Source organism: Coturnix japonica, chromosome 3, assembly GCF_001577835.2.
Source record: "Coturnix japonica isolate 7356 chromosome 3, Coturnix japonica 2.1, whole genome shotgun sequence".
NCBI classification, from domain to species: domain Eukaryota; kingdom Metazoa; phylum Chordata; class Aves; order Galliformes; family Phasianidae; genus Coturnix; species Coturnix japonica.
The window spans coordinates 76786816-76810897 of record NC_029518.1 but is presented as its reverse complement, the minus strand read 5'-3'; positions in this window follow the sequence as shown (position 1 = coordinate 76810897).

Below are 24082 nucleotides of genomic sequence, written 5' to 3'. Positions count from 1 at the left end.
TGTTACAATAATGTAATGTCAGGCATTAGACATTTTGCAGCAGAATTTATTCTGGGTACATTCTGTAACTCTAGATAGACAACATATGATCCAAATATTTGGCAGGTGGAAGTGAGTCTTATGAATTATTCATGGATGGTTAAAATCCATGAGCCATTTATTATCTGCTTGGTACAACTCTATTTAAGTAGAAATTGTAATTTATTTTTTTTTCCTGAGCAAGGCATCAAATGAAATGTTCTTGCTAAAAGTAGGGGTTTGGCTGCCTGACTGTTGTTATTGATGTTTTGTGTACATGCTCTGCATCTATAATATGATATGTTCAAACATAGTCTCATGCTTCCACTTTTTTTCAAGATAATTTCTCTTAGTTTTCCTTTTGAGAGTTATGAGATCTCTTGAAACCTAAAAATATTATGATTCTTGAATTCAGTGTCATAGTTTTTTTATATTAATTCTGGAAAATGTTATACAGAAATATCAATGAGAAAAAAATATATATGTTTTTAATTTATTGTTGCATTTCAAGCTGTTTACACTGTCCTGGGAGTAGCCTGAGATAGATGAATAACACATGTTAAACAGAGATACTGAAGAAGTATATTAAGTTATATCTTAGTTTCAGTGTCTATCATATGTACAGTGTTTGTACACGTTATTTTTATGGTTATAAATACACATATATATTAGTTTAGAATTTAGAGACTGTTTAATTGGAAATCCAACATATGTGTACGATTTCTTTGTGCAGTTGTATCTACTTTATAGACAACAAGTCACTGCTGACATTACCACTATTAAAAATAACGTCAATAAAGTGCTTACTCTCCATTAGAGTATGAATAATCATCTCAATATAGCAAACTGTGTATATACTTATACGTATATATTTACTATTATGTATATATTGTAGTCATGCCTCTGTAATATTCAAGTCCATCTCTCAGTGATTTCAAAGGGTGTATGAAAGACAACAAATGTATATCAAATAGATAAATCATATCATACTATTTAAATTAGGGAGAAGATTTCATGTTCCTCTAGAAACATTTTTACAGAGAACAGCAATCTGTGGTAGCAGTCTGTCAAAATACAGTATAAATCCTTTCAGAAAGTATGTAGAAGGTAAAGCAGACTAGCAAGTTTCCCAGAAGAAACAAAAACATCAAAACTGTCAGATATGCCAAATAAGGAGCAAATATATCATCTCAGTTCTTGATCTGGCACATTTTTTGACCACCTTAAAAGGGGTAGCTTACCTGACTAAAGTGTATTTAAACAGTATTTTCAAAGATTCAATCAAAATGAAATGAAATGAAATAAAAGTTATAGTTTCAATTAAGGTAAGGATTTAGAGAGTATCATAATAAAAAATGAGTATGGTTTTCCCTTGTGTTTCTTCCTTACCTTTTAATTTGAGAATATTAAAAGAACTCTACAGTGTAATATAAAATATATTCTAATCTCCACTTTTAATTATGAAGAGCAGTAAATTGATTAAAAATAGTCTATGATTAATAAAAAGAAGTATTCAACTAAGAAGCTTCCAATCTAGCAGTTTGAGGACAGAAGTACCATGATAAATATATCTTCTGATTAAAAAAAAAAAAAAAAAAAGAAAAAGAAAAAGAAAAAGAAAAAGAAAAAGAAAAAGAAAAAGAAAAAGAAAAAGAAAAAGAAAAAGAAAAAGAANAAAAAGAAAAAGAAAAAGAAAAAGAAAAAGAAAAAGAAAAAGAAAAAGAAAAAGAAAAAGAAAAAGAAAAAGAAAAAGAAAAAAAAAAAGAAAAACAAAAAGTATTAATGTAGATTCTACCATCATAAATATCTTAAAACATGTTTTTAAGGAAATATTCTCTCATCTAGAATTATTTAGACATTTCTTAAATAGATAAGAACATCAATATTTTATCAAATATTTAGATATTTAAATAGTGAAACTCTTTGAAAAATGTAGTGTGATTTTGTCTTCAACATTTTAAAGTATTTGTCTGACATTATAAACAGATGGACATTAGCATTCATGTTGAGATTCATAACTGCAGGGGAGAATACTAGCCCCAGGCTGAATAGGTTAAACTGATTGAAGAGAGTACTGAAGGCTAAAATCCAAGAGTAGAATTAGGAAACTTCCTTCTCAGACGCTATAAACACTATTCTGAAGTAAAATTTGGTCCACATTTTCTCATTGTTCTAAGGAAGATACTTCTATGGTGATGTATCAAAATTCACCTATCTAATGTATGGATCTAATGAGTGAGACTGTCACTAAAGGAAAGAAAAACACCCGTAGATCAGAAATTTTTGAGTACTAATTCAAAAAGCCTTTTCATTTATCCAAATCAGTACTACAGATTTAAAAGCAGGAGAGTGCAAGAATACATAAAAAGAATGAAAATGAAGCAAGCTAACAGTACATTATTATACATATCTTCATCTATTGGGAAGAAATACATATAGGAGTAATCAAATTTAAATTATTCTTTCCTGTTCAGCTTTTTCTTGAAATAAAAGTGTGTCTAATAGCTGTTAGCCATATATTACACAGCAACAAACCTGAGAGAAACATGTTTTCAAGAAAATTCTCTAAGAGTATTACAATCCTCATTTAGAATGCTTTTTTTTTCACAGTTTTAATTTATATATATATTTTTTCCACTATGATTTGGGAAGCAGTACTTAGAATGTAGTCAATGAATTAACACATCTGTCTGCACTTATACTGTATTTGTTTCACTGATTGAAGTTTAGACTGGAAATATCTTTCTTTAAACGTCAACAGCACAGTAAAAATCATACATGTCAATTTACATTTGTTTAACAAACAGATATACACAGGAGTTTATCCTGGAACTATTTGGTATTTTTGTGAAGGAAGTAAGTTTTACGGATTTCTATCAGGGAAGAAATTTCCATACATTATTTTGCAAGATTTCCTTTTCTTTATCATTTTATGTGCTTGACATCCTTGAGCTAACCAGTAGTTATGAAAGCTAAAATAGATATGTTGTCTCTTTTATCAGAAATTTATACACCAAGAATAGTAGAGATGGCCTTCATACTTGATATGAATTGTCATAACTCAGCTAAAACACCTCACAGTTCTTACTCCATCAGTTGGAAAAAGACTATGATGCAAATCATAGCTACCTTAATTATCTGTAGATGAGGTTTATATGCAAAACTACACTTCTAGCACTTCTAATAAAAAAACAAAAGGCTATATAAATAAAGATTAAAAAGTAGTGTTCTAAGAGTTCATTCATGCTAGCATGATAATATTTAGTTTTCAGAACTTCAGTGAGTATTTTCCACTTCCAAGGGAATTTCTGGTGAGAATTTGAAACAATAGCCTCTACAAAATACATGTGCAGTTCTCAAAATGATTCTATTGCATAGAGAAACTACGACCTTCCTGTCACAGAATTAGAATTGGAGACAGAGATAAGACTTGCTTATTGCAAATACAATGATTGACAGCAGAACCATTTGTTTTCTGTAGTCTGGGAAATTACAGACTTACTTGCAATCAACTCAGTAAATTGTTGTTGTTATTAAATTATTTTTCCTAAATAAAACTTAATGAATATTGGCATCAACCAATTGTTTTGTGTGCTGTTCCTTAAAGTTTTCTTTGGAAAATCTTTAGAACAGGAAGAACAGGGGAAAGATATTATGGGAATTATTTTTCATCCCATGTACTATGGATGAAATCCTCTTTCTACTGATGGAAGTAATACTTAAAGTCAGCAGTGGACTCCAAATATTTCATGAGATGTCTAAAACCTCAGAACAAAATTTGAGATCACTCTAAGGGAATATATTGAGCTAGAAAGAACTAGTGCTCCCGTTTCCTAGTTAAGCCTTACTCAGTGTGAAATATCTGCCTACAAGTTTCCGTTGCATTTTATTTTCTCTAGTCTTTTCTTTTTTCTATCACTGTGTACTTCTTTTAGCCAATGTTCATACTAAGAAAATTCAACTCAATACCAGCATCGTTTTCTTGCTGGCTTTCCCCAAGAGAAATAGTACTACTGCTTTTAAGCTTTAACAGTCAGTTAAACAAAGAAATTCTTTATAGCAAAACTGAACTCTGAGCCTGTCTCCTCATCCTTAACTAAAAATTTTGATGAACAGAAACTACTGACTTCTGCAGGAAGCAGCTGGTATTATGAAGAGTATGAGCTTCCCAGCTGAGATCAGAAAGGCCCATGCAGATGAAGAAGACTATGTTTTCAGATAGAATAAGTTCTGAGTACTTCCTAGAACTGAGAATGCATTAGACAATTTTTATAAATCCTTAACCTATGACAAAAATGGAAGATCCAGAGGGTATAAAGATTTATATCAGAAATAGAAAACTCTGAATGCAAAGTTTTTGCTTCTAAAGTGATGAATTAAAAAGTAGTACATGCCATCTAATCTGTAGGTTAATTATATTGATTAGACTTAAACGTCTCTGAATGAATGTTTAAACCAATTAAAAAATGGAAAGGAAAATGTAGTTATATGGCCAGCATGTACAAGCATGGTGTGAAGAAATATGTTCTGAAATGATGAAGACTTCTCAAATTAATTTTGATTATTTGACTTTTCATTTTATTTGTTTGATCCAAAGTGTAAACAGGCAGTATTTTTAATAGCTGTCCAATTGTTCCTGACAAGCTAATAGAGATATGTAAATAGACCCCTATCTCAATGACTATGATATTTAATAGCTTTTTAATGCAGAAAATTTGACGCAACAAAGCTGGGCATGACTAGGAATCATATAACTACAAATTATAAGAAACAGTGAAACATGGGATAAAATTCTTCACTCGGTTCTTAGCTGAAAAATAAGGGGGAAATCCAGCAATTTGCAAAAACTGTGGATGTGGTAAACATGTTTTTTTTTATATTCTGAATTCAGTTATTCTCAGCAAGATAAAATCTAAAGGAATGAGAAGTAATATTAAGTGTAAGGAGAGACAGAAGACCTTTTGTGGACAGAACGTGGTAGCAACCAAAGATGCAGAACACAGGATAACAGGGAACTCAGGCAGCTTATTTTATGAAATGATAATTTCAAAGTCCTTCTACAAACTTCTACAGTATAATTTTTTTAAAAAAAAAGTTGTGAAAAGAAAAAAGAAGTGCTGAGCAATGCATAATTCAAAGTAATTATGAATAAATTATATGTCGTTAATTTGAATTATATTCTCTGTTTTACTTCAGGGCAAATCAGAAACATGCAACATCATTTCCAAAGGTTAGGTGGTATTTACACAAATAATATTTCATGAACAAGATAAAGAAACCAAAATTCATTGAATATGAGTTCTTTAAAAAGTAATATATATATGTTCAGAATATTTAGACAGACAATTAACCAACTGACTATGCACTTCCCAGTATACAATAGCCAAACATCATCAGGTTGGCTTGTATTACCCAGTATTATACAAATTACATTCCTTTATTTTTTTTTTGTTTCTTCGTTTGTTTGTTTGTTTGTTTTGTCATATACCCAATTTGCAACATGATTTACAATAAATTATATATTATTCAAGATAACCAAGACCAATAAATTTGGCTATGTATAAAAAATATGAGTAAATGGAGATAAATATATAAAACTTCAGAAGTTTGGTTATGATTTAACATATCAGGCAACCAAGCACCACACAGTTGTTCACTCACACACGGAACATAAGGAGATCAAAAATAATTAGCAAACTAGAATCAAAAGCATGGAGAATATGGAAGCTTTGTCATGTTGTTTAGGGGAACAGCAGAATTGTAGGCTACTCTAAAACACATGCTTTAAAACTATCTCATACTGAAAGCTGGTTTAATTTTATGTCCACGGGAAGTTTTAAACATTAGTTCTTCACCACTCTATGAGCAGATATACTAAAAGCTGGCTGAAAATATGCAAATGATCCCTGGAGATTTATTTATTGGTACTCTGTACAGATCAAGAAATGGGAAGTGGAGGATGGAAATCTCTATTTTGAATAAGGATTTAGCTTCATGTGGGAAAGAAAGTAAACATTGGTGATAGCAGTTCAAATCTCCAAGCTATTCCAAGTGGCAAAAACTACATGAGAAAATTAACACATCACAGAAATGTTTCAGTAATTTTAGTATGCCTTTGGGGGTAAATAACCCTTTGAGTTAGTCATTCTGACCAGAAGAAGAGTGATACAAACAGACGTCACTAAGATGAGAGATATCTTTCCCAATACAACTGCTCCCTTGTCAATATACTTGTTCATGTCACAAGCTATAAACCAAAGTACTCTCTTAAGGAAAACAAAGCTTCTAAGGGATAATTCTGACTCTAGAATAGAGAGTATAATATAATGTTTCTCTATATGTGTCCCTTTACAGTCAAAATAATCTAGTCAATACAATCTGTCTATTGCACCTATTAACCAGAATCATTTTGCTAGTCACGTGAGAGAGCAGGATTCAGTTGCCTAAATACAGAGACTTAGCACTGGCTGTTAAACCCTGGAATATGTAGGAAACACCTGGGGCATAGGTCTTATGTACTGTCAGCTGGTTATAGGGCAGCCTAGAATGTTTTAAATCAGGTACCAGAAAGTCAGTGATGGATTCAGAAATTGCAGGATGAGCTAAATTGCTTCCCAAGTTCCATGGAGTGTATTGAAGAGATGCACACTGATTATAAAGGCATTTACATATGTAGTTCATGCAGAAGTTTCATACAGATGGAAATCTAAATGTGGATGTTTTAATAAACTTGAGTTTTATTCAAATAGAACACAATTCAGCCGTCTAAAAGCAGACATGCAGCACCATTTCATTATCCTCTCTAACTTCCATTTGTCACTTCAGAAGATAATTTATCTGCCATTGTCGAATTTCTCATTGTCTTGGGTTTCTCAAAAACTTTAAATATACTAGATACTAGGATACTAAAAATACTAGGATACTAGATATTTAGTAAACAGATGCTTACACTTTCCTTCAGCTTTAACCTCTTATATAAGAGAAGAAAAAGCAAATTAAAGGAAAATATTAATAGGTTAGTCTAGAACAAATTCTGGTGACAAATGCATAAATAAAGAAAAGTAAAACATTATCAAATGGTAAACATTTGAGTAATGCTGGGTTTGAATTTTGGAATCAGAATGGTTTGGATTACAAAGAAACATGAATTTCACCTAGTTCCAGCTCCCCTGCCACGAGCAGGGACACCTTCTACTAGACCAGACTGCTCAGTATTTTACCCAGCCAGACCTTGAACACTTCCAGGGATGAGGCATCCACAGCTTCTCTGTGCAACTTGTTTCAGTGCCTCACCACCCTCATAGGAAAGAATTTCTTCCAAATATCTAGAGATCCTAATAGTTCCAAGAAGTGCTTGTTTGAAGGATTTGTGAAGAGCCTGATGTGTTTCTTGCTCTCATGTGAAAGGAAATGTTATGCTGTGATCTGAATATTTATGTAGTTTATGTAATTTTTTCAATTCTACATAATAAATGAATTTGATACTAATACCTCTTTGTAAGTGTTGCTAGTAACATTGGATCACATTAAAAATTTGATAGTAAAGTAAGAAAAAATGGGTACATAAATTGAGAATTTTATGTTTAATATTTTTACAAACTGTATTATGATTACAATCAATAGTGTATTAAAGCACTAGTACAAGACAGTGTTAAAGGCTCTTAAAAATACAGTCACTATTGTCAGGAGACAAATTATGCATGCTCAGTTATACACTACATCTGTTGATTTGCCAAATACCTAATTAAAATGCTTTAAAACCATTACACTGTTTAAGGCATATTTTGTGATTTCATGACATGCCATTTATTTGGCGAGAACAATACTTGTTTGAAATGCATTTCACAAAGCAACAAAGATATTTTCTGAGTGAAAATGAATCTCTCAGGAAAAGTGTATCAAACTAGTCTGACCTATGTTGAACAAATGACAGTGATTTACCTTTCCTACAATTAAAAATGAATAAATAAATGCAAGAAGGCAAATTACAATGATGTGTTCAACAGAGTTTAAGAAATACAAAACAAAATAAAACCTTCATATTTACCCAGAAATCCTTGGGTTTCAGCTTATAAAAAATTCAATTATACTCTGAAACATTTTTTACTCTCAGAAAAACAAAATAAAAGCACAAATAAATAAAACGTTAAATATCACCACTACCAATAAAATAAAATAAAATAAAATAAAATAAAATAAAAAAATAAAATAAAATAAAATAAAATAAAATAGTGTAACCTGAAACAGATTAAAAAGAAAAAAAAAAAGATATCTCTATTCATCCACAATATCCAATCATAGCTTACATTTTCAGTACATTTATATGGTTTCTTTCCTGCAGTGTTTTAATTTTTAGAGCACTGCAACATTCTCCTAAGTTATCTAGGGAATTAGAAATTGATTTCTCTACTCCAGAAAGTCTTATTATCTTATTATTATTATTATTATCTATATAAGAAAAAGGTCTTACTATCAAGTAGCTTAATTTGCTGAAAAGCTTGTAATCTACACAAGGCAGCATCTGGTCAGAAAAAGTGAATAGCCAAGCCGTCAAAAAAATGTTTGTACTATAATATGTAATACTACCTTATCTTAAAAATAAACATTGAGTTCTGGAAGTGCACTTTGCAGTGCAGAACTAGTAACCAGAAGAAAATAACTGGAGTGAGATTCACAGGATGCAGAATCAAAAGTGAGAACATGCAAATACAAATGGAATGAACAGGAACAGGAGGACTGTCTAATGTTGGCTACCTAAATGCTACCCCTGTAGGAAAAATCTGCCCCATATTGTAAAGTTGACTTTTGATTACACAACTTAGGACAGAGAAATCCTCTTAGTTTGAAGAGATGGATTGACAGTTATCAGTGTTCTCTAATGGAAGGCAAAGCTAGAATATAACTTACCTTCTTCCTTTCTATTAAGGTACACCATTCTGCAAACAGAACTGCTGAGAGTTGCAACTGCTTAAGAATAGGCATTCTAATACTACAGCAGAGTAATGAAGTTTGAGTATCAAGTTAGTCAAGAGTCCATAGAAGAAACTGCAAATTTGAAATTTTCAGATTCCAAAATGGTCATTGGTCAAGACAGTTGGAAAGTGCTTGACATAAAAGATGGGATTTAGTCACAATTTCAAATAATGAATTAACTTCACTCAGTTTGTGAAAGACAAACATCTACTTTCAAATAACATGCACTAGCATAGTCAAGTCATAAGTGCAGAATCTAAGAACAAGTCTTCATGGAATGACAGCTAAAAGACAGCTGAGAGACCACAGGTCTAAAATCTCTAATAATGTTAGAATGCCATATAATCAGATATCCAGCAGCTAGTCAGATAATTTTCTTTTTAGAAATGTAGTAGCTGTTGACTGCATCAATTAACTTCCACTGACTATAATATAACTAATTCAACTAGCATAACGTCGAAGTCTGCCAGTAAACACTTATTTTTAGGCAAACAAATCCCAACTTAATAGACACATTCACTAAAAATAAAAAATGTGTAAAGAAACTTTAGGAAAATACAATTAGGTGCAGTTTCTATATTTTCAGTTTGCCAGCTATAGCATTTTAAAGATCAAAACATAAACTTTATTAAAAAAGAACACTAGTAAGCTGTTGCTATGAAATACTATTCAGTTCACTAAATCTAAATCTAATTACAATTGATTTATTTATATATCGGTGACATATAATTAACTGGTAGTGAACTATAAATTCAGATCAATATTAAAAAACAGTACTTTACATATAAAAATTTTCAATAAACACCTATAGTTTGCAAAAGACCTTTGACTTACACAACCAGTCCCTGAAGGTCACAGTTGTACACAGACACGTCCACCTATATTCAGTCCCTAGCAGTCCTCTGTCCAGTACATTAAACCCCAAGAGTAAAACTTTCTGTAGAGATACGGGTGCTCCAGCTGACTGTGTACTTTTGCTGCTTTCTGCGTCTCTACTCTGCTCTTCGTCCCTCTCTACTCTGCTCTTGTGAGGCCCCATCTGGAGTACTGTGTCCAGGTGTGGAGCCCTCAGTACAAAAAAGATATGGAGATTTTGGAAAGGGTCCAGAGGAGGGCCACAAAGATGATCAGGGGGCTGAAGCACCTCCCCTATGAGGACAGGCAGAGGGAGTTGGGTTTGTTCAGCCTGGAGAAGAGAAGGTTGCAGGGTGACCTCATTGTAGCCTTTCAGTACCTGAAGGGAACTTACTCCCAGGAGGGGAGTAAACTCTTCGAAAGGGCTGATAATAGAAGGACACGGGGAAATGGTTTTAAGTTGAAGGAGGGAAGATTTAGGTTGGATGTTAGGGGAAAGTTCTTTACTAGAAGAGTGGTCAGGTCCTGGAACAGGCTGCCCAGTGAGGTTGTGGATGCCCCGTCCTTGGAGGTGTTCAAGGCCAGGTTGGATGGGGCCCTGGGCAACCTGATCTAGTAAAGGTGTATGTTTGGTGGCCCTGCTAGGCAGGGGGGTTGGAACTACATGATCCTTGAGGTCCCTTCCAACCCGGGTAATTCTGTGATTCTGTGTGATTCTGTGATCAGCCATGGACATGTGTACCATGCAGCTTCATAAGCACCTTGGGAAAAAAATGCACCTATTCCACTCCCGTGGTGTACGCTGCTGGCTTGGCAAAATTTCTTTCTGCACCCCATAGGAGACTGCTGGTCCTGGCACAGGCAATGTTATGGTCACCACAGGCTGATATGAAGGATTGTCCAGTTGGGTTAGGGCAATTCCAAACATAGATAGAGGCTGGAGAATTGGAAATGAGAAACTTGATGCAATCTAATAATATGCTCTTGCAACACAGGAAGCCAGTTTTGGCTGCATCAAAAATGGTGTGACTAGCATATGAAGGAAAATTATTGTTCTCTGCTCTGTCCTCATGAGACTCCACCTGGAGTACTGCATCCAGCTCTGTCTCAGCCAGATTACTGCCACAGACAAAACAGACTCAGCTTGGGGAAAATAAATTAATTTATTGGCAAGAAAATAGATTTGGATAGTGAGAAACAGAGACAACTTCTTTTGCCTGTCTGCCCATGTCTCCCTTTTCTAGGATCAACTTAATTCCTTCATTCCAGACTTCTCTGTCTCCTCCTTATCTGAGCAGTGCAGGGTGGTTGAAGAACAGTAGCTGTGGTCAGCACATATCATTTTGTCTTTGCTGCTCCTTCTTTATGTTTTCCCCTGCTCCAGCATGAGTCCTCCATGGGCTGCATTTTCCTCAAGGCAATATCCACTCACACCACTGTTGTGTCTTCCATGTGTTTTTATTCTTCACTCTTCACTGACTGCAGTGTTTTCCCCTTTCTTAAATTGTCCGCCATCTGGATACCTATACCTGAAACAAAGGCTGATAATGAATTTCATTTTAAATATAACCATTTGATTTGTGCAGGGTCCTTTTTCACTATCAGACAATCTACTTGATGTAAATACCCTACAGACATTATCTAAACCTGCAACTGAAGAGTGCTGTTATCCAGGCCATTTGCCAAGCATGAGTCATGCTGGCACACCCATGTTAATTTAGTGACAAAATTCATGCCAGAACTTCAGAATGCTTTGCTCTTCGTTGCTTAATATTACTAGATATGTCTCACTCTGTGCTATTGGTTTGGTAAGATCTTATATTCAGCTGTATCCAGCTTTTCCCCTACGAGAACAGACTGCAAGTTAAAATAACATTTTAATATTTTCAGAGTATCAAAGACATAATAAAATATAAACTAAAAACTAGGTAATTTCAGTTTAAAAAAAATGGCAGTGAATACAAAGCAGATTTGAAATTAGCAAAATGTCTTAATGTTCTGTGCTTAAAATTATATCGTCACAATATATAGAATTAGAACAAGGAAGATAAAAATTTCAAGAATTCACACTTTTTCATCAAGTCACAGCAAAAGCTTATTCCTCAAATTAAATCTATAAAAAACAGAAATTTTAATTTTATCTATCTCTAAGCATAATCATACTTTCCATCTGTTTCTTAGTTCTTTTTCTTACTTTGTTAAATTCTCCTCCTGAGGTCAATTATGTAATTTTAATCAAGTATTTATACTGATATGTTAGAAAAAAATGGGTCTAGAGAGGACCCTAAGACGTCTTATGCTTTATTCCCATGATCCAAGGAGGAATAATTCCTGACTGATTTTTGTTTGATATGTTTTTAAAGACCCCTGCTGATGAATTCCATAATCTTTCCCCAGGCACTATAAACAAATGCTTCGTTATATTTACTCTTGAAAATTTTTTCTTAATGTCTTGCTGGAAACTAGTTTTCTGAAATTAGTTTCAATCCTCCTCCTCTATACTACAGACATGATTAACAGATTATTATTCACTTTTATTTAGTGAAGACTATAGTCTGCCTTCAGTCTGAAGGTATTTATACTATAGTTCTTCAATCCGTTCAGCCACAACTAAATGTTATGAGATTAGTTCACAAATAATGAGAAACCTTCTGTTTCTCAACTTGATCACATTTCAGTGATGAAAACCTGGTCTTGGTAGCATATATGAAATCATATCAGTGGAAAAATAGAAAAAAGAAAAAGAAAAAAAAAAAGAAAAAATAAAAGGAAGGGAAAGGAAAGGGAAAGGAAAGGGAAAGGAAAGGGAAAGGAAAGGGAAAGGAAAGGGAAAGGAAAGGGAAAGGAAAGGGAAAGGAAAGGGAAAGGAAAGGGAAAGGAAAGGGAAACGACAAAAAACCCCACAAACATCTGAAGTACGTAGTAACCTTATGTTGACCATTTCACTGCTTCATAACAGGACAACAGTAGTGTTGTATCACAGTTACTCATTCAAGTTACTTATTCTTGTCCTTGTTTTTAAACTGAATACACCCTATCTTTACAGTGTTTTATTCCATTTCTAAAAATTGTTTTGAATCTCAGTACAGTTCTATATTGGTCAGCCCACTGCACTGGTGTTGGGTTAAGGAATCCCTGACCCATTCCAAATGGCAACACCAATTGCTTGTGTATGTGGTTCATATCTTGCAAGCAAAGAAGGAAAGCAAACTGTTTTGAAATGTAAATGCATATTAAAAAGTATTATTTTACCATACTTACTGGCATATAAAATGAAGTTTTTAAGGTCACTCATTACAAATCACACAAGTTAAGTGGCTAGAAAATGGCTTTCAACAGGAGTTATAAAGTCCATAAAAAAAAAAGTCAGTCTAATACTATAGCAAAACAAAGATAAAAACAAACAAAAAAAACCCACCAAAATTATAACAAGAAAGAAACAGTGACTGTGTATATATTTTAAGAAATAGAATTATTCTAGTCTACATTAACTTAGAAAAAGGAATAAAAGGATCCAGTCAACCATGAACTCAATTAATGAATTTCTTCTTTTCTACAAATTCCAAATAATAATGTTCTCTTTTTCCTAAAGATGTAAAAAAGCTTAAACACTAACAGTGATGTCAAAAAAAACTTCAGCTTCAGTTCTACTTTAACTATACACTTATAGTTGATACAGTACAGTTCTGTACCTTCTATAACCAGCAGAAATTAACATTTATTGGTTTTAATGAGAATGAAAGCAATTACTGGTGCTGCTAGAAAAGCTCATTAAACATTTTTTCCTTTTTCAACCAAAGTATTGAGTGGTGTACCATTAGAACAATTAAGACATTGGTGAATTGTATGCATTTATCTGAAACCTCCTTGTGCAGATAGATACATCTGGTCATTCTCTCATCTTTCTTTACTGGCCATGCTAATAACTCCTACATTTGTTCAAGCAGTGACTTGTTTAACTTAATTAACTGAATCTTTTTTAAGGTTTTAATACTTTCTGTATAATAGACATGACACAACGTATTTGATCTGTTATTCTTACATTCATTCTAATTAAAATATACTTATTTCTTCTCTGAGAGGTTACTCTTTTATCCTAAGTCCTATTAGAACTATATCTTCATGCCACACTGGCACAGGATTAATCACTTGCAGCTTAGAAGAGCTGTTCAAGTGTGTTTTTAGTACATCAGATGTGACATGACTTTAGATTGCCTAATATGGATAAGACAATATTAAAAAATAAAAAGATATCAGACTCGTAATATTTACAACTACACTTAAAATATCATTCTTTATAAATAGCTTATAATCTTTTCATTCAGATTTCTCCTGGGTACATATGAGTCTCAGGAATGGTTGACAGTTACATTATAATCCTAATGGTTTTAACACGGAGCTGAACTTTTAAGTAGTAGTATATACATTTTAGTAGTACAGATAAGTCAGTTCTTCCCATGAACACGTAGAGTTTTCTACTAAACCATTATGTTACCACTAATGGGTGAAAATACTTAAATTCCAGTTTCACCCTGTAGTTCTTCATTACTAGAAATCTCTATTCCATGTAAAGATTCAAAGAGAAACTCATATCAGCTCAGTTTTAGAACTCCAATTAATATTCTAAACACATAAATATTCTGACTAGTTGTAATCCTGATAGCACTATCTGCAGAGTGTCCAATTTGAAAATTAAGTCAAAATCCTTTTTTTTTTTTTTTTCTTTTAGTAAATGAATAGAATTGAATAATTTCATACATTATATTATTAAAATACATAAAACATATTTAAAGTGTTACTATTGTGGAACACTGGCAAATAGTAAAAGAAAACTGTAGAATATTTAATGAAAGAAGCACTTTGTTTAGCTTTACCTTTTTTCAGTTGTAGGTAACTTGCACAGCAGCCTGATATTCTATAACTTAATTAAATTCATTAAGTTCCCTGTTAATAAAACCTTGTTCATATCTTTGTGCAAATCTTAAATCACAACTCAAAAAATACTCTTTTGAGTGAGTCATCAACATCTTCATGAATTCATCAGGAACACCAATATGTTTGAATGTCAGACTTGTTTACTTCTGAAGATATTGGTACTTTTCAGATAATAGAATTTAGAGAGGCTGAAAAATTAGACAATTATTTCAAATATAGTCTATAGAGGTACTAATGAAAAATTTCTAAAACTGTATGATAACCATTAATGCCATTCTGGTTTAAGAGCTATCAAAAACCCAAATATAGTAAGATACAAATCTTACTTATAATATTCCCGGAAGTCTAGAACCCTAATCTGTACCACATTTTACTAAAACAAAGATAGACAGAGAATAAAAACCATCTAGATGGCACTGATATGTCCCATCACTGCAGTGACAGGTATATTATAAATTATAAAATAAATCAATAGTAAGTTACAATCAGTTATCTTACTAGCAGATACACCTGCTTTAGAAAAATGTTTTTCCTGGGCATTTCCCATAGTCTACAGTCCATCAAAAACTACGTCACTGGCTGTTAAATACTTTCAGCATAGCTCATTCATATGCCACAGTTCCTCACAGATGATCTGTTCCAGTGTGTGCTCCTCTCCACTGCCCACATGTCCTTCCAGACATCTGCTCTAACATGGGCTCTCAATGGGCTGCAGTTCCTTTCATAGTGTACCCACCTGCTTTTATGCTGAGTACTCCAAGGACTTCAGTGGGTATATCTTCTCCACTGTGATTCTCCCCACACCTGGATGGGGCAATATCTACTATGATTAATTTTACACATCTACAGAGTAAATATTTAATATGATCTGAGAAACTGTGATATCCAACAGCCTGGTGCCAGGTGCAGGTTATTAACAAAACTACCCTCTCAATGCAAAACCACTCAAAGGGCTGAGAACTCCCAAGCACAGCCAATATGAGCTTGTTCTCTTCCCATTTAATCTAATCTAATAATTAAGTATCTTTATTTTTAGGAAATTATGTCTATTTCATGGTTAAATATATTTGATGTCATACTCAAGACTAAAGATCATCTATGTATTTTGTCAGAGTTCAATAAAAATACACAGAGTGGTCAGAGGAATTTTCTAAAGCATACTTAGTAGAGAAAATAGGCCATACTCTCAAATGTTTTCCTAGACTCAAAATCATTTCAGTGAACTGGCACCATGAACAAAGTGTGACATTCTAGAGACCACTTTTCAAGTGCTCCGGAAGGAAAAGCAAAATTGCTTTCTCTGTCCACTACATATTTCTCTTTTTATGGGGATTTCATCAGTGTTTGGTGTCACAGCAATTCACTCAGTTATGGGTGAAGTTATCTCCATCGAATATTAAACATCTGAGTCACTGCTTTTCAAGGCAGGCTTTCCATAAAATTTTTTATATAAATACGCTTTGCATGCAGCTGCATTAAAACTACTATCTTAGATTTTGAACAACTAACCAGGAATTATAATTCTAATGATATATTCTTTTCAGTGTTTAAAATTCCAATAGTTCTTCTTTAAAAGCAAGTCTTTTCAACAATCATCTATAATTTTTATTACCATCATATATAACTCTGCTAAAGAAGAATTCTCACTGGAGTATTACTATTTTTAATGGTGTTTGGTTTTTTTTGTTTAGGTAATTGATGTTTTCCCACTTAACAATCACATTTTGGGATCTACCCTGTGATTACTGAGATATATAGCTGTGTTTTTACCTCTTTTCATGCAAACAAATGTTATTGCTAGGTCAGATGTAAAGTACAATGATTTCATGAGAGAGTACAGCAGACTTAGAGTTTTAAATAGAATATTGAAATGTGATACCATATTTTCAGCAGCTATGCCTTGTCCTTAAAAGATTAGTATTAGAAAAGGCATCTATTAATCATCTACATCTCCAAAATACAGAATGTCTTCCAGCTGTGACTGTCCATCAGTAGACTGCCTAGGCTTTCTCTTGCTTTGTTCTTGTCCCAGGACCCCAAGTAAAATCTTGAGGCCATTAGCCCCCACCCTGACATTCTATAGCTACCCAGAATCCTGCTCTGCCTAGCTATGGGCCCCACCAAATCAGGCCCATCTTCAGGCCCATGTAATAGTCTGGCCTCAACCAGTCCCTATCGCCATAGTTCTGCTAAGCCACTCTGAGGCTGACTCTGATTTCCCTCATCGGGCCTAACCAAGACTCCTCCCACATTTCCAGGTCCAAGATGGTCCTCAGCACTACCCTGTCCCCAGGAAGGTGTCCCCCACTGCCCTGATCCTGGCTGAGACAAAGTGGCCCAGGAAAGAGGGGAAAATCAATAAATCTCATGTCTGTTTTGCCAAATCCAATGACAGATCAGTACATTAATTTTGGTATATGTATCTTTCATTCGAGAAATTGTAACTTTCTTTCAGATAATGAACATATAGCATTCTGTAAACTAAATTCTACAATTATTACCATACTTTAAAATGAATCAGGATAACTGGGTTACACTGCAAAAATACTGACAGAAAGAAAAACTTGGTGCAGCAGTTTGCCATTCTCCCATTGGGTTAGAATAGGAAACTTGAACACAAAACCAGTGTGCCTATGATCAGTAATATATCAACTTTCAAATGGCACTGGATTTTTTTCTGACAAGGTCAACTGTTTTTCTGGTCCTGCTTCATGAGGTTTTTCTTCTCCTTTCAAACCCATTATGAACCAGTGTTCACAATGAGCAAAGTTCACATCAGATTGGATGACACTTTTAATGTTTTTGGAAATCATAGGAATTATTAGAGATACACAGTGGTCTGTGGACTGTTTTACTAAAAGGAGATGTTTGATGTTTTTAGCTCTGGCTGGGATTACATATAGAACTGCAAGAGTTGAAACAGTCATGTTTAGAATTCATGACCGCAAGATTTCACATCTCAAATCTCCAGCCACAGAATTGTTTTATAGAAGGAAGAAATCTTGTGACATTAATTGAAGTGTTCTCGTGTAAAACTCTTAACACTTGGCTGAAGGGGAAGGCTGATAGACAGGCACCAGCAGGAGGCATCCTGATCAACAGTGAAGAATTGAAAACCAAAAAACCACAAACTAACTAGATGCAGCTTTCACTGATCTTTGCTTGCATACACAATGTAATGGACCTCAGTTACTTTTCATCTCCACAATGAATGTGATACTTTTCCTTAGTAGGTGTGCAGGTCAGGACAATCTCATGAAAAATCTCGTGCAAGTCAGAAAATAAGTTTAGTAACTGTTAAGCAAAGTATTATTTATTTGCAATAGCAAATAGCAGAGAGATGACTTTCCAAGAATGTACCACCAGCAGATCATTCTTGAACAGGTTAGTGTTTCACATGTGTTACATATTCATTACATTCTCCAATTCATTATTCTATCCACTTCCAATGATTGCCAACTGTCACAACTTTATTTGGAGATCTTTGGTGTCATCTATTGTTAGTCCTTGGGGTGGTCATTTACTTCCTCCCAACACTTCTTATGCCACAAAAATTGCTGTGATATACAAGGACAACAGGAGAAATCAAATGGGAATGTATTGATGCTGTCTGTCACATTTTAGGTGAATTCCACCTAGTATGTGTGGATCCTGGTTTACAAGGTTTATGCTGCATCCCAGTTATCATCCACAACGTCTCAAGGCTACTGTGGTGTTGCAAGAGAAGAGTAAGGAAGGATTCACAGAAGCTCGGAAATTGGAAGGTAATAAGAAGTCCACGGAAACTGAGGGTAGAAGAGTTAGTTTACAGAAACAAATATGTAGAGGCCACTAGAAGAAAGCTAGGTTTAGGACAATGTGGGGGACAGAAGAGATAAAGATAAGGGTTTGAGAACAGCTCGAGGACACCTGGAGAGGAGGTGATAAGATGTTCACAGAGCAAGTTAGAACTGGTTCGGGGCTACCCCTCCAGCAAGGTCGAAAGTTTACAGCAAGGAAGACTACAAGCCTTTGCAAGGAAAATGATGAGCCTTCATCCCACGACCACCAGGAAGGTACCCCACTGCTCACAATGCATGCGCAAGGGGGAGGGACCATATGCTAATGGTTTCTCGGAAATATAATGAATATGTATATGAATTCTGGGAAAACACTGAATATGTATGAATATGTCCAGAGTTTGATTTCTGCATGTCACAAGCAAGCATTAACAGAATATTCTGTATAATTACTTCTTCAAATCACTACTCAAATTATATAATCAGGTATTTACAGTAACTGCCACAGAACTTCTATGTACAGTTTCATATAAACAAGCTCTTCCACTTTAAATTCTTTGGAAACTCTGCTAGGATCAAAAGGCTGACCCATAGTCAGCAGGGATAGCAATAGAGCTATCCAAGACTCAATCAATTAATTGAGAGCTTTCTTAACTGCAACTAATACTTGGAGGTAAAATTGGCTAATTTGCTAATAATGATTAATGAGGATTACATGTAAGACAATATTAGGCAATGGCTGTTAAAAACAATGAAAGAGTAAACAAAGATGAAGACAAAAGACGGAAAAAGGGAAAGAGGGATGGACAGAGAGACATACAGATATACAGATATAGCAAACACAGTGAAGCAGGGTGGTTCACCAACCATGTTTTTGTGTCACGGCATGCTGAACTTCAGTAGTGGTGGGTTGTCTGAAATGTGCTAGTCAGATGGTGATTAACATCAAGCCTATGTATTTTTAATTATAGTTGTCCTGTTTTTATGATTTTTGGTCAAGAGTTAATGCTTCAGTTCCAGGCACGTGTCTGGAAGAGAATAACTACATAACCCAGAGTACTTTGTGTTCAGAGAAGGGATATAAGCAGGATATCACCTGACCTGCCCTTTTTCATCACTCTCTTGTCTCTGCTGCTTAACCTGACTTCACGTCTCACCTCAGCATTATGGTGATGCTTTTCAACCTTTTGGACACGCTCTCTGATTATATTTGAGTTATTAACTCCAATTCTAACTATATTGTATTACACCGTACTATAGTGTGTTATCTTCCATTCTGATATCTTATGTAGTAAATTAGTTTGTTTTTCCCCAGCTGAAGCATTAACTCTTTATCTCCCAGTGCACTAAATGATGTTATCACAGAATCACAGAATCACAGAATTATAGGGGTTGGAAGGGACCTCTAGAGATCATCGAGTCCAACCCCCCAGCCAAAGCAGGTTCCCTACACCGTGTCACACAGGTAGGCATCCAGGCGGATCTTGAATATCTCCAGAGAAGGAGACTCCAACACCTCCCTGGGCAGCCTTTTCCAGTGCTCTGTCACCCTCACTGTAAAGAAGTTCTTGCGTACATTCTTGCGGAACTTCCTATGCTAAAGTTTCAGCCAATTACCCCTAGTCCTGTCCCCATGCACTACTGAAAAGAGACCAGCTTCACCACTATAGCCCCCACACCTCAGGTATTTATAAACCTGGATCAAGTCCCCTCTCAGTCTTCTTTTCTCAAGGCTAAACAGACCCAGTTCCCTAAGTCTCTCCTCATAGGGGAGATGCTCCAGGCCCTTCACCATCTTGGTGGCCCTCCGCTGAACTATTTCCAAGAGATCCCTGTCTTTTTTGTACTGGGGAGCCCAGAACTGGACACAGTATTCCAGATGAGGTCTCACCATCGCAGAGTAGAGAGGGAGGATCACCTCCCTCAACCTGCTCGACATACTCTTTTTAATGCACCCCAGTATGCCATTGGCCTTTTTGGCTACAAGGGTACACTGCTGGCTCAAGGCCAACCTGTTGTCCACCAGGATGCCAAGGTCCCTCTCTGCAGAGCTCCTCTCCAGCAGGTCTTCCCCCAGTCTGTACTGGTGCATGCAATTATTTCTTCCTAGGTGCAAGGCTCTGCACTTGCTTTTGTTAAACCTCATCCGGTTTCTTACTGCCCAGCTCTCCAGCCTGCCCAGGTCTTGCTGAATGGCAGCACAGCCTTCAGGCATGTCAGCCAATCCTCCCAACTTCATATCATCAGAAAACTTGCTGAGGGTGGTCATTATCCCCTCATCAAGGTCATTGATGAAGATGTTGAACAAGACCGGACCCAGCACAGAACCCTGGGGGACGCTGCTAATTACAGGTCTCCAGTCAGACACTGCACTGCCAACAACAACCCTCTGCACTCTGCCAGTCAGCCAATTCTTGACCCACTTCACTGTCCACTCATCTATACCATACTTCCTCAGCTTTGTTATAAGGATATCATGGGGGACAGTATCAAAAGCCTTACTGAAATCAAGGTAGACTACATCTACTGCTCTCCTCCCATTCCACCCAGCTAGTGGCATCTTCATAAGAGGCTACCAGGTTGGTCTAGCACGACCACCCCTTATGGTGTGGAATGATAACCAAGAATCATAAAAACATGACAGTAGTCCTGAGTGGTTGAGCCAGCTCCTTGAAATTGCAGCTTTTGGCCACAGGATCACAATAGGAGATCATTTTTCCCTGTCTTCCAGGCCTTGCAGATTTAAATTGACAGAGATAAGAGGAATCAGGGAAAAGTGGGCTTGGCTTGTACCTTGTCTTCACAGGATACAATAGTAACATTTCCCAGTCTCCTGTATTACACAAGAAAGCAAACATCTCCAAAGAAAAGTTTTCGAATGTAAAACTGTCCTCAAAGCATTTTCATTATGTTTTGTTGATTTGAGATAATGCATTCCTTAACAGTTTCAGACATTCACATAAAATTTTGTTGTTGTTTTTCTTACTGTGTCTAGGCATATGCTTTTTAAGCACAGAAATTAGATTTGTAAGAGCCAAAAGAGAGCTCAGAATTCAGTGGAGAAAGTGACCAGTTTCATCTGAAATAGCCTGGCAAGAGCCCCTGAAAGAGTTGTGTGATGAATATGTATTACTACTAGGAAAAGAATTTGCAAAAGGATAATGGGGAAGAAATATTTTACAATTTTGATCCTGCTGTGAATGTGAGCTTGAAAAAGGAAGGAAGGGAGGGAGGGAGAAGGAAAGGGAGGGAGGGAGAAGGAAAGGGAGGGAGAGAGAAGGAAAGGGAGGGAGAGAAGAAGGAAGGGAAGAAGGAAGGGAGGAAGATTTATTTCTGTTGTGGTCTCGATGATCTTTATGAGTCATAGAATCAGAATGATTTGGGTTGGCAGATATCTTTAAGATCATTTGGTTCCATTCCCCTGCTATAAAACCTTCCTCCAGACCAGGTTGCTCAAAGCCCCATCCAGCGTGACCTTGAATGCTTTCAGGGAGGGAGCATTCACATCCTCACTGGGAAACGTGTTCCAGTGTTTTTCCACTCTCATGCTAAAAAATTTATTCCTGATATTTTGTTCTTCCAATTTAAAGCCATTTCCCTTTGTCTTGTTGCTACCTGTCCTTATAAAAAGTCCCTCCTGAACTATCCTATAGGCTTCTTTCTGATTTTGGAAGGCTGCCCCAGCTCTCTCAGCCTGTCCTTGCAGGGGAGGTGCTCCAGCCCTCTGATCTTCAATTACAGTGGGCAGAACTTCTTTATCCCAGTTCATGCCTTAACTTTCTACAGCTGAGGTGGTGTAGCTAGAAACCTTGCCAGCGAACACTGAGTCAAAGAAGTCCTCGAGCACCTCGTTTTTTTCCATATCCCTCATGACTTGGTTTCCTTTGGAGAGGGTCCACATCTTCCCTGACCTCTTTATCACTGATATAACTAGAATTTCTTCTTGTTCCATTTTATTTCCCTGACTTATTCTAAGTCTATCTTGATTTTAGCTTTCCTAAGCTCATCCCTGGCTGTTCAGACAGCTTCTTTGCAATCCTCCCAGGTAACTCACTTGTGCTTTCACTCCCCATAAACTTTATTTTTGCAAGTAAGTAAGGCCAGCAGCTCCTTGTTGATCCCCAGAGGCCTCCTGGCATTTTGTCTGCCTTCCTTTTCCTCAGAATGCACAGCTTCTGGGTTTGCAGGAGATGGCGTTTGAATACTGACCAGCTTTCTTGGGTCCCTCTTCCCTCCAGGGCTTTATCCCATGTCACTTTGCCAAGAAGCTCCCTTAAGAGTTCAAAGTCTGCTCTCCTGAAAGTCCAAGTCCCCTTGCAACTCAAGATATCCTATGATTCTGTGGTGAGAGAATTATGAATAAGCACTGCAGTCCTAGAACTAAGAAAAGACCATACACATAGGGTGAACCTGAAACTGAATGGAAAAATTATGTTTCCCTTAACACAATTCCTTCCATATTCTGAGAATTTTTTCTGTGGTCTTGGTGCTGTACCTTCTGATCACTTAACACAATGAGGCATGGTGGGTTGTTTGTTTTATTTTGGATTATCTTGTATTAAGAGCATCCCAGAACACTGCATGTTTAATTAGGTTCACTGGTACAATGCAAGCATAGAGCAGTTTGTGGTAAATCCTCTTGTGAAGGAATTGTCTCAGCTAAGCAGGAAATATGATTTCATAAACAGTGATCAGAAACCAACTGGTTTAAATTTGTAACCTGAAATATTCAAACTAAAACCAGCAAAAAAACCCAAAAAACCAAAACAACAACAACAAAAAAAAAACCCACTGTTTTTTCACAATATGATGTATCTGTCCGCTATTTCCTCCAAAAAATCTTAAGTGTTCTGGGAGAATCTCAGAATTGTAGGGGTTGGAAGGGACCTCTAGAGATCATCGAGTCCAACCCACCAGCCAAAGCAGGCTCCCTACACCATGTCACACAGGTAGGTGTCCAGGAGGGTCTTAAATATCTCCAGAGAAGCAGACTCCACCACCTCCCTGGGCAGCCTGTTCTAGTGCTCCGTCACCCTCACTGTAAAGAAGTTCTTCCGCACATTCGTGCAGAACTTCCTATGCTGTACTTTCATCCCATTACCCCTAGTCCTATCCCCATGCACTACTGAAAAGAGACCAGCCTCACCACTATGGCTTCCACACCTCAGGTATTACAAACCTGGATCAAGTCCCCTCTCAGTCTTCTTTTTTCAAGGCTAAACAGGCCCAGTTCCCTAAGTCTCTCCTCATAGTGGAGGTGCTCCAGGCCCTTCACCATCTTAGTGGCCCTCCGCTGGACTCTTTCCAAGAATAATCCCACACAGATAATAAAATTAACATAGTAATATGTAGTAAGATTCAACTTGAATTAGTATATAAGTCTTCAAAAAAGATAGGAACAGAATGTATCCATGAAGAATGTTTTTCAACCATTCTACCGGGATTCAGCATTATTGTTTATTATTCATTATAACTAAATTATATATGGTACTGTTCTGTTCATGTACCTAAATAAAATGTAA